Genomic DNA, 13,729 nt, shown 5'->3' on the forward strand with positions numbered 1-13,729 from the left:
CTGAGAGACTTTTAAACAATGTGATATTACGTGGTAAAACACAAATAGTTATCGTAGCAAAACAGTTTTAACACATTCATAGAAGAAAATCTGTACCAAGTCGGTGACACACTCTTACGAGATGTGTATATTTTCTTATAGCAAAGCTACATCAGGGTATCTGCTGTGTCCATCGAGGGGAATTGAGCCCCTGATGTAAAAACAAAGTATATACTTCCGAAAAGCGATCAGTTTTCGATGGCATCACATTACCCATGAATACCAATCTAGGTCAAAATGTAATTTCAATACAATCCATAACCTCCGAGAACTTGTATCGGATATGCTTCTCATGTGACTTGCTAACGTATATATTAGAAATCGTTTTAAAAGAACGCACTCGGCCCTTTGAATACAATAGTTTTTATAGACTTAATGAAGTGTCTGCACGACGGCGTAAATATCATACTTTTAATTAATCTTCATACAGTAGCTACTGAAATAAGCCTGGCATTTTTTTACATTATATTTTTCTGAACGTAATTAGTTACGGGTTCTTTATGTAATTGTTTGTTTGTTTTTTGAATTTCACGCAACGCTCCACGAGGGCTATCTGCACTAGCCGTTCCTAATTTAATAATGTAACACTAGAGGGAAAGCAGCTAGTCATCACCACCTACTGCCAACTTTTGGGCTACTCTTTAACCAATGACCGTCACATTATAATACCCCCACGGTTGAAAGGGCGAGCATGTATGGTGCGCCGGAGATTCGAACCAGCGCCCCTCAGATTACGAATCGAACGTCTTAACTCACCTGGCCATGCCTTGCCTGTTTATGTAAGCATTTTTCAATATTTTAGATCTAACTCGATGTCTTTGAAATTATATAGACCACATATATATATAAGTCGTATTATTTTGAATCAGAAAACATATTTTCTAATTGTTTTATAAAGTAATATTTTTCAGTTTGTTGCGTGAGTTTACACTTAATAAAATAACCAACTTTATATAATGAGGAATAATCAAAATGGATTCTCTTGGTGATTGAAATAAGTTTGCTGAAAGATAAACAACGTCAACTCGAACATAAGAAGCGCTGTTTCAAAACTCCAAGCTAACCCATAATATTATATCCAAACAGCGCGCTTCGGCATGGTCAGGTGGTTAAGGCGCTCGACTCGTAATCTGAGGGTCACGGGTTCGAATCTCTGTCACACAAAACATGCTCGCCCTTTCAGTTATGGGGGCGTTATAATGTTACGTTCAATCCCACTATTTGTTGGTAAAAGAGTAGCCCAAGAGTTGGCGGTGGGTGGTGATGACTAGCTGCCTTTCCTCTAGCCTTACACTGCTAAATTAGGGATGGCTAGTCCAGATAGTCCTCGAGTAGCTTTGTGCGAACTTCAAAACAAACAAACAAACAACGCTTTTAAAAAGCATAACTTTTATATTTCCATTTTATACGGGAATAATCAAAAGTAGGTAAAATTGGAATACATTAAGATATTATGTCTTATTTACATAATTTACTTTATTACATAAACAAGTGGCTTGAATCCTAACAATTTTATTTTCCCAGTTTTTAAATTGCTTAATTACAATTTATATCCAATTTTTGGAAGGCTGCAACGTGTGAAAGTATAGGAAACGACAGACCTAAATGCACAGAAAAAAACAACACATATTTCTGTAGATATTGATGAAGTATTGGCGATTAAGATAATGTACTACAGGCGCGATATGAATCGCATATTGTGAGTTCAGGAGTAAGTTTTTTTTAGTATAAAGCGACGTAACGTGCTGTTTATGATCTATACTCAAGAGGGAAACTTTCCGTATTTCTAGCACAGTAAACCTGTAGGCTCGTTGCCAGTTCACCGGGAAAATTAATGTAAATTATTCTTATTTAGTTAATGGTACTATGAATATATATATATATATACAGGGGCGATCCAAAAATGGCCATTAGGAAGGGGTAGTTTGAGTGCTTGATGCAAACGCCGCAGGCGCGAAGCCATGCTAGGGGGGTCCGGTGGCATGCCCCCCGGGAAATTTTTAATAAAAACATAAAAGAAAAGCATGAATTATGCATTCTGAGACCACCTTTTTGGCAAACTTCAAAATGGCACACTAAAGTGTTTGTCTTATTTTTTTTAATCATAAATAAATATATAGGCCTATGTATATAATATATAACTTAAAGTTATCAGGCCCAGCAAAGTAGGCCTACAGTCCTGATATCAACATATAAAATATAGAGTCACTCAGGAGAGTGCAAAATATATGTATAGTGTTTATAATCTGTATTCAAATATCATGGACAGTGTATGTTCAGATTCCCTGGATTTCAAGAATTAACTTCACAAATAAACAGTAGGTGGCACCGTGGCCGGCTGGCAGCACCATGGCACTAACCTAGTACCTTTGGCGCCATCTATAGTGAATGATTCACTATAGATGGCGCCAATGGTACTGTGAATGTGACGTTGACAAACAGAAGTTGCGATAAACAATCATTCACTATGTCAAGCCTGAAAAAGCAAAAGACAATGCAGGGGTACTTTAAACCCATTCATGAGACTGAACCTGATCAATCTGCTGCAGCCAATCAGGTTGAATTAGAATTGTCAACAGAATTGTCAGAGTTATCACCGTGGCCTTCTACCAGTGCTGCTACTACCACCTCAGGTCCAGTCTGGGACATTGGAAATTACATTTCTGATGATGTCAGCATTGGTAAACAGGTACGTCGACTCCTCATTATATTAATTTTGTATTAAAAGTCATTCAAACACTCTGATGAGTTTTAGACTGAATATTCATTGCTGCTAGTGATTGTAAGCCTACAGCCACAGAATGTTAGGCCTGCTTTGTTAAGTACAGCTCTAAGCCTTTCTCTTTGAGGATATTGTACTCTCATAACAAACTTTCCTATGTGCAAAATAACTTAAATAGAACTATGTATTTCTGTCTCTTTTAGATAAACGCTGAAACCAAAAAAATGCCTCTTCGAGAATAGCAAAAAGTGATTATGTTTTCCCCCAGTGTGGTCCAAGAAAGCTGCGTTTTCAGCATCGTTGGCTTTCACAGTGGAGATGGCTACTCTTCAGTCAACATGCAAAGAGTGCTTTCTGCAAGTACTGCTGTCTTTTAGCTCCTGATGGTGCTGGTGTTGGAAGCCAGAAATTGGGACAACTAGTGAAATTTCCATACACAAACTGGAAGAAGGCTGTTGAAGACTTCAAGGCACATGAATTGAAACTGTACCACCAAGACAGCAAAGAAAAAGCTAGCAATTTTCTATAGATCGTAAACATAAGTTCATCTGTGCACTTGCAGCTTGATGCAACTTACAAGCAAGAAATTGAACAAAACCGGCAATACTTAATGCCTGTTATTGATACCGTATTGCTGTGTGAAAAACAGGGTTTAGCTTTGAGGGGAAAATATGATTCTGGTCTAATGTTTGTTGGTGAAACTGATGAGGAGCCTTCCAGTAATGATGGGAATTTTCAAGCTTTCACCAAGCCTTAAGAGTACAAAGAGGAATGCTAAGTATTTGAGTCCTCAACTTCAAAATGAAATCATAAATGCCTGTAATACTCATGTTCTTGATGCTTTGGTCAACAGGGTTAATGCTGCAAAGTGTTTCTCAATAGTAGCTGATGAAATAACAGATATTTCAGGCATTGAACAGTTTTTGCTGTGTGTTAAATATTTGCATGCCAGTGGCAACTCTGTTGCAATGAGAGAATATTTTTTTGCAATTTATACCTGTTTATGATGTGATAGGCAAAAACTTAGCTGATACTATCATAACCAATTTGACAAAATATGATATTGGCATGACTTACCTGCGAGGATAAGGGTACGACGGTGCTGCCTCTATCAGTGGGAAATTCAATGATGTCCAGAGACACATAACTGATAACTTCCCACTTGCACCCTATGTACATTGCAGTGCCCATTCCCTAAACTTGGCAATTTCTGATGCTTGTAAAGAAGTTGCTGTGCGAAATTGCATAAGAGTAATTTCTAGCACTGAAAATTTTCTCAATACACCCAAACGAAAGCACGTTTTGGCTCTTTCGGTGGAGAATAAAGCACCTGAATCGAAAAAAAAAATGTTTGAAAGGTCTCTGCCCCACCCGGTGGGTTGAGAGGCAGGACTCAGTCATTGCCTTTCTAGAATTAATCCATGCAGTTTCAGATGCCCTTGAGACCTTATCAGGTTGGCAAGACAGAGATTCTGCCACGCAAGCCAATCAATTATTGTGTTCTATAACACAGCCAGAATTCATCATCACTCTACTTACCATTGCTAAATTGTTTTCCTTTAGTTTACCTCTGTGCAACTTACTACAGCAACAGAACATTGATTTAGGTGCTGAGATGGATCACGCATAAATAGTGGAAGATTTAATCCGTTCACTCAGAAATAATACTGTGAATGAATTTAACGTCATTTTCTGTGAGGCTCAAACTCTGTGTAGTGAGCTTCAAATTGACATCGTAATGCCAAGGCAGGCTAAAAGACAGATGTACCGTGCTAACCCACAAACCACTAGTCCTGAAGAGTACTTTCGTATTGTTGTATTTGTACCATTTGTTAATCACTTTATTTCACAAATATGTGACCGTCTGTCCAGTCACAAAACTCTCCTTACAAACTTCATGTGTCTACTACCATCAGGATCTACCACAGAACGGTCAGAACCTACAGCACAACAATGTGACCAAATTAAAGAGTTGGTCAATATATCAAGGCTGACATTGACGGCACTTCACTAGCTGCAGTAGGTAATCTTAGGGTTTGGTACAAATCATTTGCGAACAACAGACCAAAACATGTCATAGATGCATATGCAATGTGCAATGCAAAAATGCTCCCAGTCATTTTAGACTGTTGAAAGTATTTGCCATGCTGCCTGTGACAACGAGCTCAGTGGAGCGTTCGTTTTCAACTCTCAGAAGACTCAAAACGTATTTGAGAAATATCACCAGTGAAGATCGATTGAATGGCCTGGCCTCATTATACATTCACCGTGATATTAAAGTTGAACCAAACTGTGTTGTAGATGTCCTGGCAAGAACGAACAGGCGTTTGAGCCTTACGTAGATATTTGATTGTATTTCTCTAGTTCTAACAAAACTTGCTGTATTAAAAGTGTTCAATCAGAAATTTGCATTTGACCATTTGTTGTGTATGAAATTATCTGCCACGCAATCACGGATCTTTATGAAACTTCACAGGTGGCAATTGAACTTGTCTTAAAAGTTTGGGTCCATGGGAGAGAAGGGTTTAACCCAACCCCACTTGGCTACGCCCCTGTATATATAATTATATAAAATTAATGTATTTCAACATTTTATATTGACAATTGACAATTAATAGTTCTTACTAATTAACATTATAAATCTTCGAGAAAAATCTATATTTTTGACATTGCTTAAGTAACAGACACCCTAGGGACGATAACTCTTTAAATATTCAAAATATATATATATATTTTTTTTTTGCTTTGTCTGAGAGAACCCAAAGACCCACGGCAATTGATAAACGTGGTGTAGATTAAAAATAAGAAGAGAAACTCACCAACAAATTATAAAGAATATTTTACGTTATTTAAAAAAATTAACTTGTAATTACGTGACAAGCTTTAGAAAGGATAAAAAGATTCTAAACAAATTTTATCCTAAATTTCCCAAAACATTGTTTGTTTGTTTTTGAATTTCGCACAAAGCTACTCGAGGGCTATCTATGCTAGCCGTCCCTAATTTAGCAGTGTAAGACTAGAGGGAAGGCAGCTAGTCATCACCAGCCACCGCCAACTCTTGGGCTACTCTTTTACCAACGAATAGTGGGATTGACCGAAACATTATAACGTCCCCACAGCTGAAAGGGAGAGCATGTTTGGCGCGACGGAGATGCGAACCCCGACCATCAGATTACGAGTCGCACGCCTTAATACGCTTGGCCATGCCGGGCCTCCCCAAAACACTGTAAAAGTTTGTTCTAGAAAATCTCACAAAAATCGATGATTGTTTGTTTGCTTTTGAATTTCGCACAAAGCTACACGAGGGCTATCTGCACTAGCCGTCCGTAATTTTGCAATGCAAGATTAGAGGAAAGGCAGCTTGTTATCATCATCCACCGCCATCTATTTAGTTACTCTTTTACCAACGAATAGTGGAATTAACCGTAACATTATAATGCTCCCACCACTGAAAGGGCGAGCATATTTGGTGTCACGGGGATCCAAACCTCGGACCCCCAGATTACGAGTCGAGTGATTTAACCACCTGGTCACGTCGGACCTTGTAATCGATGAGTTGCTAGCAAATAATAAGAGTTCAAAAATGTTTAAGGTTATTAAAAATTAAAAGAGAAAAAAATAAATACAAAATTAGTTAGTTAAGCTATTGAATTTAGCTAATTAATTACATTAATGTAATTAATGTAAGAGCAAGTATGGTAGAATTAAAAAAAACCTTTTTATACTTTCCACCAAATTTTTAATAAAAATTGGAAAAGAGAGGTAATCATAAAAATTATCGTGCAAAAAATTATGTGGTGAAAAAATATACACGTATTAACGAAATACGCAATGAAGATCTATTGCGAATCAATAGAGAATTGTCTGGAAAACAAAACTGTCAAATATGTTTATAAGTATCTTCATGTACCCTGCTGGAACAGCGGTAGGTTTACGGATTTACAACGCTAAAATCAGGGGTTTCATTTCCCTTGGTGGACTCAGCCGAGAGCTCAATGTGGTTTTACTATAAGAAAACATACAGACAGTATACTAACACCATTAGAACTTTCATACCCTCAAATAAGTTTATACCTAACCGTCAAAAGCAGAGTGTAAATTGTATACTATCAATCAAAAGTGTCCTCTAATAGGACAGTAGCAAGTCCACAGACTTAAAATGCTAAAATCCGAGGTTCAATTCATCACGATAAATACAGCACATACAATCTTGCCTTGCTTTGGGACAAAACGAAGAAACAAGTAAAAAAAAAGCTAAGTCGGTGAAACTGTAAGAGATTTAAATACAAAACTCGGAGAACATTAATAGGATGTTAATCAGACATGGTCAATCAAATAACGTTATTTTTCTACACGTGAGGAATCTGGGTCATAATGGAGATAAATCAGATTTATATATATATGTGTTTGTGTAACTAGAAATTATGTTAAAAGAAGTAGAGTGAAAACTGTACTAGTCTCGAGATTCCTAGCCTTTAACACCTCTGACCCTATTCAAACCAGTCTGACATTTTATGTCTTCAAGCATTTTGAAACCTTCGCTTTAAAATAAGTTGTGTGTAGACTGAAGAAGACATGAGAGAGAATCGAAACTTATTGTTCCGTAATAGTAAACCTCAATACGGTCATTTAGTTTTAAATAATTAAAGGATACAGTGGCAGTAAGTCGATCACGTACATTTGATTAACCTTTTAAGGGACTAGACGTCCTTGCTCAGGAATTTGTTCAGACTACTGGGTAGAATGCATGTAGTTTAACAAACAAATCCTGTGACTCTGAGGAAACCTAATTTTGTTATTTTCAATCTGGTTGGCATCTTAACTGGCACATGAACTTAATGACCAGGTAAGTGACTTCTGATGTTCAAACATAGTCTTCCCTAATTTAGACATACTGACCAAAAGCAGGTCAATCAGTAAGTAGCCACTTTTGCGGCTACTTCTAATCAAATAGGAGAATAAAGTACTACAGCTGTAACACAAAGGGTTTTCAGTTTTCAATGGCTTACTGCTTTTCGAACGTTGAATCTATCACTATTCATTACGCTAAGCTCTAGATCTCCTTGCGTAACTGCCCCCTGCTAGTACAGCGGTAAGTATACGGATTTACAATGCTAAAATCAGGAGCTCGATACCCCATGGTGGGCTCAGTCGATAGTTCGATGTGGCTTTGATAAAAGAAAATACACACACACACTCCTCGCACATCTTTGTAAAAACATATATATAGATACCAAAACATATATGCATCATACTAAAACATGCTCCACTTTTCAGCCGTGGGAGCGTCAATATGTGACGATCAATCCCACTATTCTTTGGTAAAAGTGTAGCCCGAGAGTTCACTTACACTGCTAAATTAGGGACGGGTAACGCAGATAGTCCGTGTGTAGCTTTGAACGAAATTCAAAAAAACAAACAAACATAACGAAAAAGCTTAAATTTAAAGCTTTATGAGTATTTACATCAACTAACCAATAAATTACGTACAGCAAGAGTTTCTTTTTCGTAATAAGAAAATAAACTCGTAAACGAATAATACAGTACATTTTATATCATTTAAAATTAACTGGTAATTACGTGAGATATTTTAAACTTAAAAGATTTAATGTCAATTTCCTGAATTAAGGTAAAATTAATATGACAAAACTTAGTAAAGAAAACCACTAAGGGTATAATAGACGAACTGCCAACAAGTAACAAAGAAGTTAATAAGTTTGTTAAGCTGGCAAAAATTTAAAAGAATGCGTAATAAATCTAAAATTAATTGGTCAAAATTTTCACTGTTGCAATTTCGAAATCAGTCTACTGGTTAATAAAGCAATTATCTTAAGAAATAATTTGTTAAAAACAAGTAGAAAATATTTTGTATCTTGTACTATATGTTTGATAAAATCATTTTGCTATTCGCAGGCACTAAAATATATATTATAAAAAAATGTAAATGTGTTAAATGATATATTAGCTAACGATTTGTTTGCTACCAATAGTTTTTACAGACATCTTTTTTTTAGAAAATAGAATAGTAATAATAATAATACATTACAGCGTTAATTATACAAATAATGACAAAACTAAATCTCAGAGCTGTAATCTAAGTTGCATGGATATGACAGTTGTATTCAGAAAACGAGAAGCATAGAGAAAATTGTAACAGGAAATAAAATTGTCATAAATTATAATTAAAATACATTATTCAGATTTTCCTGCCATCAAGAACTACGTTGACATGACCGCGTAAAAATCAAATAAGAACTCACATTTAGCTGTATTAGAAATACTATTAAACGTTAACTTTTGAAACAGGTTTTATTGCGAAATTTCATATATATACGATTAAACAACAAGCATCATAAAATAACTTAAACAAATAGAAAATAATTACTCCTTGTTAGTTAGATGACATACTTCCAAGAAAAGAAAGTTCGTTTTCAACACAATTACGTGAAATAATTATCAAAAATTGTGTTTATGACATTAAAAAAAAAACTCGTTTTCTAACCGAGCGAATTGCTGACTGGAACTGCTAAAGATGTTCCACTGTTTCGGCTCTAATTTTATAATACTTGTTAATCAATCTTCTCGTTCATTAAGAGTAGCCATACAGGAGACAGGCTGTTAACCAACTGGCCTTCTCTAGTCAGCACTAATAAACTGAGAACGGCCAAGCCTGAATCTTGGGGGTCTCTTATCTGATCATTTTATACAAGTGTCATATAATATGCTGTTGAGTTTTGGAATATCAATACCAAATGACCACTGGTTGTATAATATGCTATTGTAAATAGCACTGAATTGTAGAAACGTCGAACATTAAGCAAGTAAACGACTTTTATTCCAAACATAAGGTAATATGTGTCACTAAAAGACTTAGTGTTCATACATAATATAGAAAATTGATCAAGCAAACAGCATCAAAGAAAAATCAGAAAACATCGTTGTTTTAAAACCATAGGATATACACATATATAAAGGACGCTAAAACAAATTGTTAAAATGAGCTAAAGGAATAGATGTTTCTTTAAAACATATTTTAGTTTAAAGTATTCCATGTTTCAACTTTTTTAAAAGTACATGAATGAACAAAGAAAATTTGATTTTCATATTTGGAGGCTTTTCTTTTAATACGACTGTTTAAATTCTAGTAGAAAGTATATATAACAGAAATGATACAGAGACTATTTTGAAAAATTAATAAATACAAATAAATAACTAGTTGGTTGTTTAACATTTTATGGCGTGAAATACAAGGGCTATCTGCGCCGTATGTATGATACACTGTGAAGTCTTAAATTTGACTGTCTTGGTTGGCTTTCTAACAGTTTTTGAGTTATTTTAATAGATATTATTTGAAAAATACATATTATTATCACGAATTTGTGTATTTAAGCTTATGAAAGGGAATTAATATACATACAAATATTACATAACCATAAATATTTAAGCCATAAACAAAACACATTAAAATTAAACAAAATACGCTGCATGCTTTTAAAAACATCCCCATGGTACAAGCTACAACATGTGATTATAAAACCTATCCTAGGTTTTGGAGGTAATTGAAGAAGTAGGACCAACATTGCGGCGGGGACACACCTCCAATTCGCTTGTCCCACATAAGAAAATTAGAAATTTAGAAATCAAGAGAGCGAGATGTGGGTGCTTAAGCCCACAACGTCCCACATCTATATCACCCTTCACAGACAGTTGTGGAAAAGTGACTTCTCTCCCAAGTTAAAAATAACAATAAGAAAAAGATAAACGTAAAAAGATAAAAAATAAATATATAAAATAAAATAAAAAATTAATAAAAAATAAAAAATAAGGTAATACCAATTAGGGTAAGTGAGATAAAACTTACCCTTTGCAGTTAACATTCCTGCCCCAATATACACACATATACGATTAACTCGTTGAGCTGCAAACTTTGAGCTGTGGTTGCTTTATAAAAAACAAATGACATTTAATTTTATTACTCAGAGTTCAAAGAAACTTGTCTCTCTCTTTTATATCTGGTCAGTAGATTCAACTGAGGGACGTCTGTACTTAACTTCAGGAATCTGTCACATAAATATATATCCAACTAGTGCATAAGGTGTAGTTCACGATAAATTTCAATACCAAATTATCAGAAAACATTTTATCACAATAGACCGTACTTGAAAGTTAATTTTAGAATTAATTTTGTTTGTGACGTTTTATTTTTCTAGATTATAATACTGTAGCTATCATTTACATGGTTTATTTTTATTTGAGACTTAAAAACTGTATACGAAACTAACTTTTATTCTAGCAAAAACATAACAACTTGTTGCCAACAACTTCCTCTAAGTGTGATTCTGTTAACAGCGCAGTTGTTGTTTGTAATTAAGCACAAAGCAAATAAATTGTTGTTGGGTTTTTTTTTCGTTTGCTAGTAGTTAAGCACAAAGCTATTCAATGGGCTTTCTGTGCTCTGCCCACCACGAGTATGGAGACCGGGTTTCTAGCGTTGTAAGTCCGTAGACATACCACTGTGCTTTTGGAGGAGCTAGCAGTGCAGAAAAGTAGTGTACAGTTGTTACAAACGTTTTCTTTTTCAGTGTTAAAGTTTAATAACGTTCTTCTTTGAAACTAAATACTGCTTTCCAATCATAGCCTTATGTACACCCATCAGTAAGGTGTTACTTAACTGTTTTGTTTCTGTTACAAAACTCTGTGGCCCGATATGACCAGGTCATTTAAAGTTCGACTTGTAATTTGAGGATTGCATGTTCGAATCCCCTTTACACCAAATATGCTCGCTCTTTCAGTCGTGGGGGCGTTATAATGTGACAATCAATCCCATTATTCATTGGTGAAAAGTAGCCCAAGAGTTGGCGGTGGGTCATGATAACTAGCTGCCTTCTCTCTAGTCTTGTATTGCTAAATTAGGGACGGCTAACCCTCGTGTATCTTTGCGCGAATGTAAAAAACAAACAAACAAATTAACTTTGCAGATCGCCATTGTTGTAAAACCAATTACTTTATAATATAAATATGTTTAATTTCAGGATAAAACATATAAATAATTACATAAGCTTAGAACAGCTTTCTGGACAACATAATTATGGTTAAACCTATTTTGAAGTGTTTTATCCTTTAATTTGAAACTAGAACTAGATGTAAACTATTTTCAAAGAACTGAAACCATATTTAAGTGTGTTATAAACACCGAATTTCTCAGTATATATATATATATTAAAATATATAGACAGTAACGACAAAGCTTATAAAATAAAGGAACCTTGGCTTGTTAAGTAATTAGCGAGACATACTGTAGATTCAGAGTCCAAGGTTCGTGACATGATGCGGTTGAACTCGCTCAAACTTTCAGCTATGAGAACGTTATAAAGCCAATCAGTGTCGTTGTTTAGTTCAAATAGCCTCACAAATCCTTTAGACAACTAGCTAGCAGTACTGGCTGACTGCCCTCTCTCTGGTCAAAATTTTAAAATTCGGGACGAATATACCTGAAACTTGCGGTCTTTGAAATAGTCACTTTGCTCCCACGTGTATAAGATACGATTCCAGTTAAACACTCGATATTTCACTTTCGGTTTATTTTTTGCCTGTTGATGAATATCTTAATCCTAAACTTAATTACACGATTTATCCAAATACAAAAAGTACAGATTGTTTAGAAATTCTTTATAAAACATTATGCGTATTCAATGTTTAGTATATTCTTATGCAGATCGTCTACAAATGATTGTACGTGCATTTGAAACATCACGGCTTTAAACATAGAAAGATCTGAAACCTATGTTTTATGCCACATCGTAAGATAAAACTCACTGTCAAGAATTAAGTTAATATTTAAAAGCAATCCCAGTCATTGTTGGCTAAAGATATAATGTACACTACTAATAAAACTAAGAATTATTTAAGTATTATTTTGACAATAATATTTGCATGCATGTGTGTAATTGTTTGTTTTTTGAATTTCGCGCAAAGCTGCACGGGGGCTATTTACACTAGCCGTCCCTGGTTTAGCAGTGCAGGACTAGAGAAAAAACAACTAGTCATCACCACACACCGCCAACTCTTAGACTACTCTTTTATCACTGAATATTAGGATTGACCGTAACATTATAATGCCCCACAGCTGAAAGGGCGAGAATGTTTAATGTAACGGGATTCGAACCTGTAACCCTCGGATTACAGTTGATCACCTTAACCACCTTGCCATGCTGGGCCATATGTGTGTGATGTTCCAAACTATTACTTAGAATTATAGTAATTGAATAACAAAATAGAGACCAAAACGTGGATTTAAATAAACATTTTTGCAAATGACTGACGAAATCAAGAAATTTCAGAGCCACTTAAGCTTCTTCAAACGTAGAAATGTAAATGTTTACTTTAATGTCGAGTGTAATATATCTTAGTATAAATATAAGGGAGATGTGTGTAAGACCATAGCATTAAAGGTCTTATGATTGTGAAGAATAGGAAGTGATGACAGACACATTAGTTACTTTAACAAGAAATCGAGAAGTTAAGAGTAATGCTTCTGATGTTCCTCTGGGTCAGGTTTCTGTGAGTGGCTTTGCTTGTACTTGACATAGGAAACGAATTATTATCTTTATTTTACCCAATCACGTCGGGTATGAAGGGAGAAAGTTGATGGGGGTTTTAGATTCGTTTTTCACTACGATGAATAGGTTTTATACAATATCGCCTTCTTTTGCACTCCTTGATTCAGTTTAAGTCTTCGTGAAGGTCGATGTGTTAAATTATATCAGACGAAAGTTTAAATGAAACCATAACTCCAATAACTGCGTTTGTGTTTATTTTAAACTTTGTATATCATTAACATAACTTAATCGATATTTTCCCAATATTCCCAGAGACTGTGAAACAGATTAACAGCCCCGACCTGACCAGTAGTACTCAAATTACACGATAAAAACGTAGAGCTACATATTATGTCTCCTTTTTTCTTAT

This window comes from Tachypleus tridentatus, chromosome 1 (genome assembly GCF_004210375.1).
Source record: "Tachypleus tridentatus isolate NWPU-2018 chromosome 1, ASM421037v1, whole genome shotgun sequence".
NCBI lineage: Eukaryota > Metazoa > Arthropoda > Merostomata > Xiphosura > Limulidae > Tachypleus > Tachypleus tridentatus.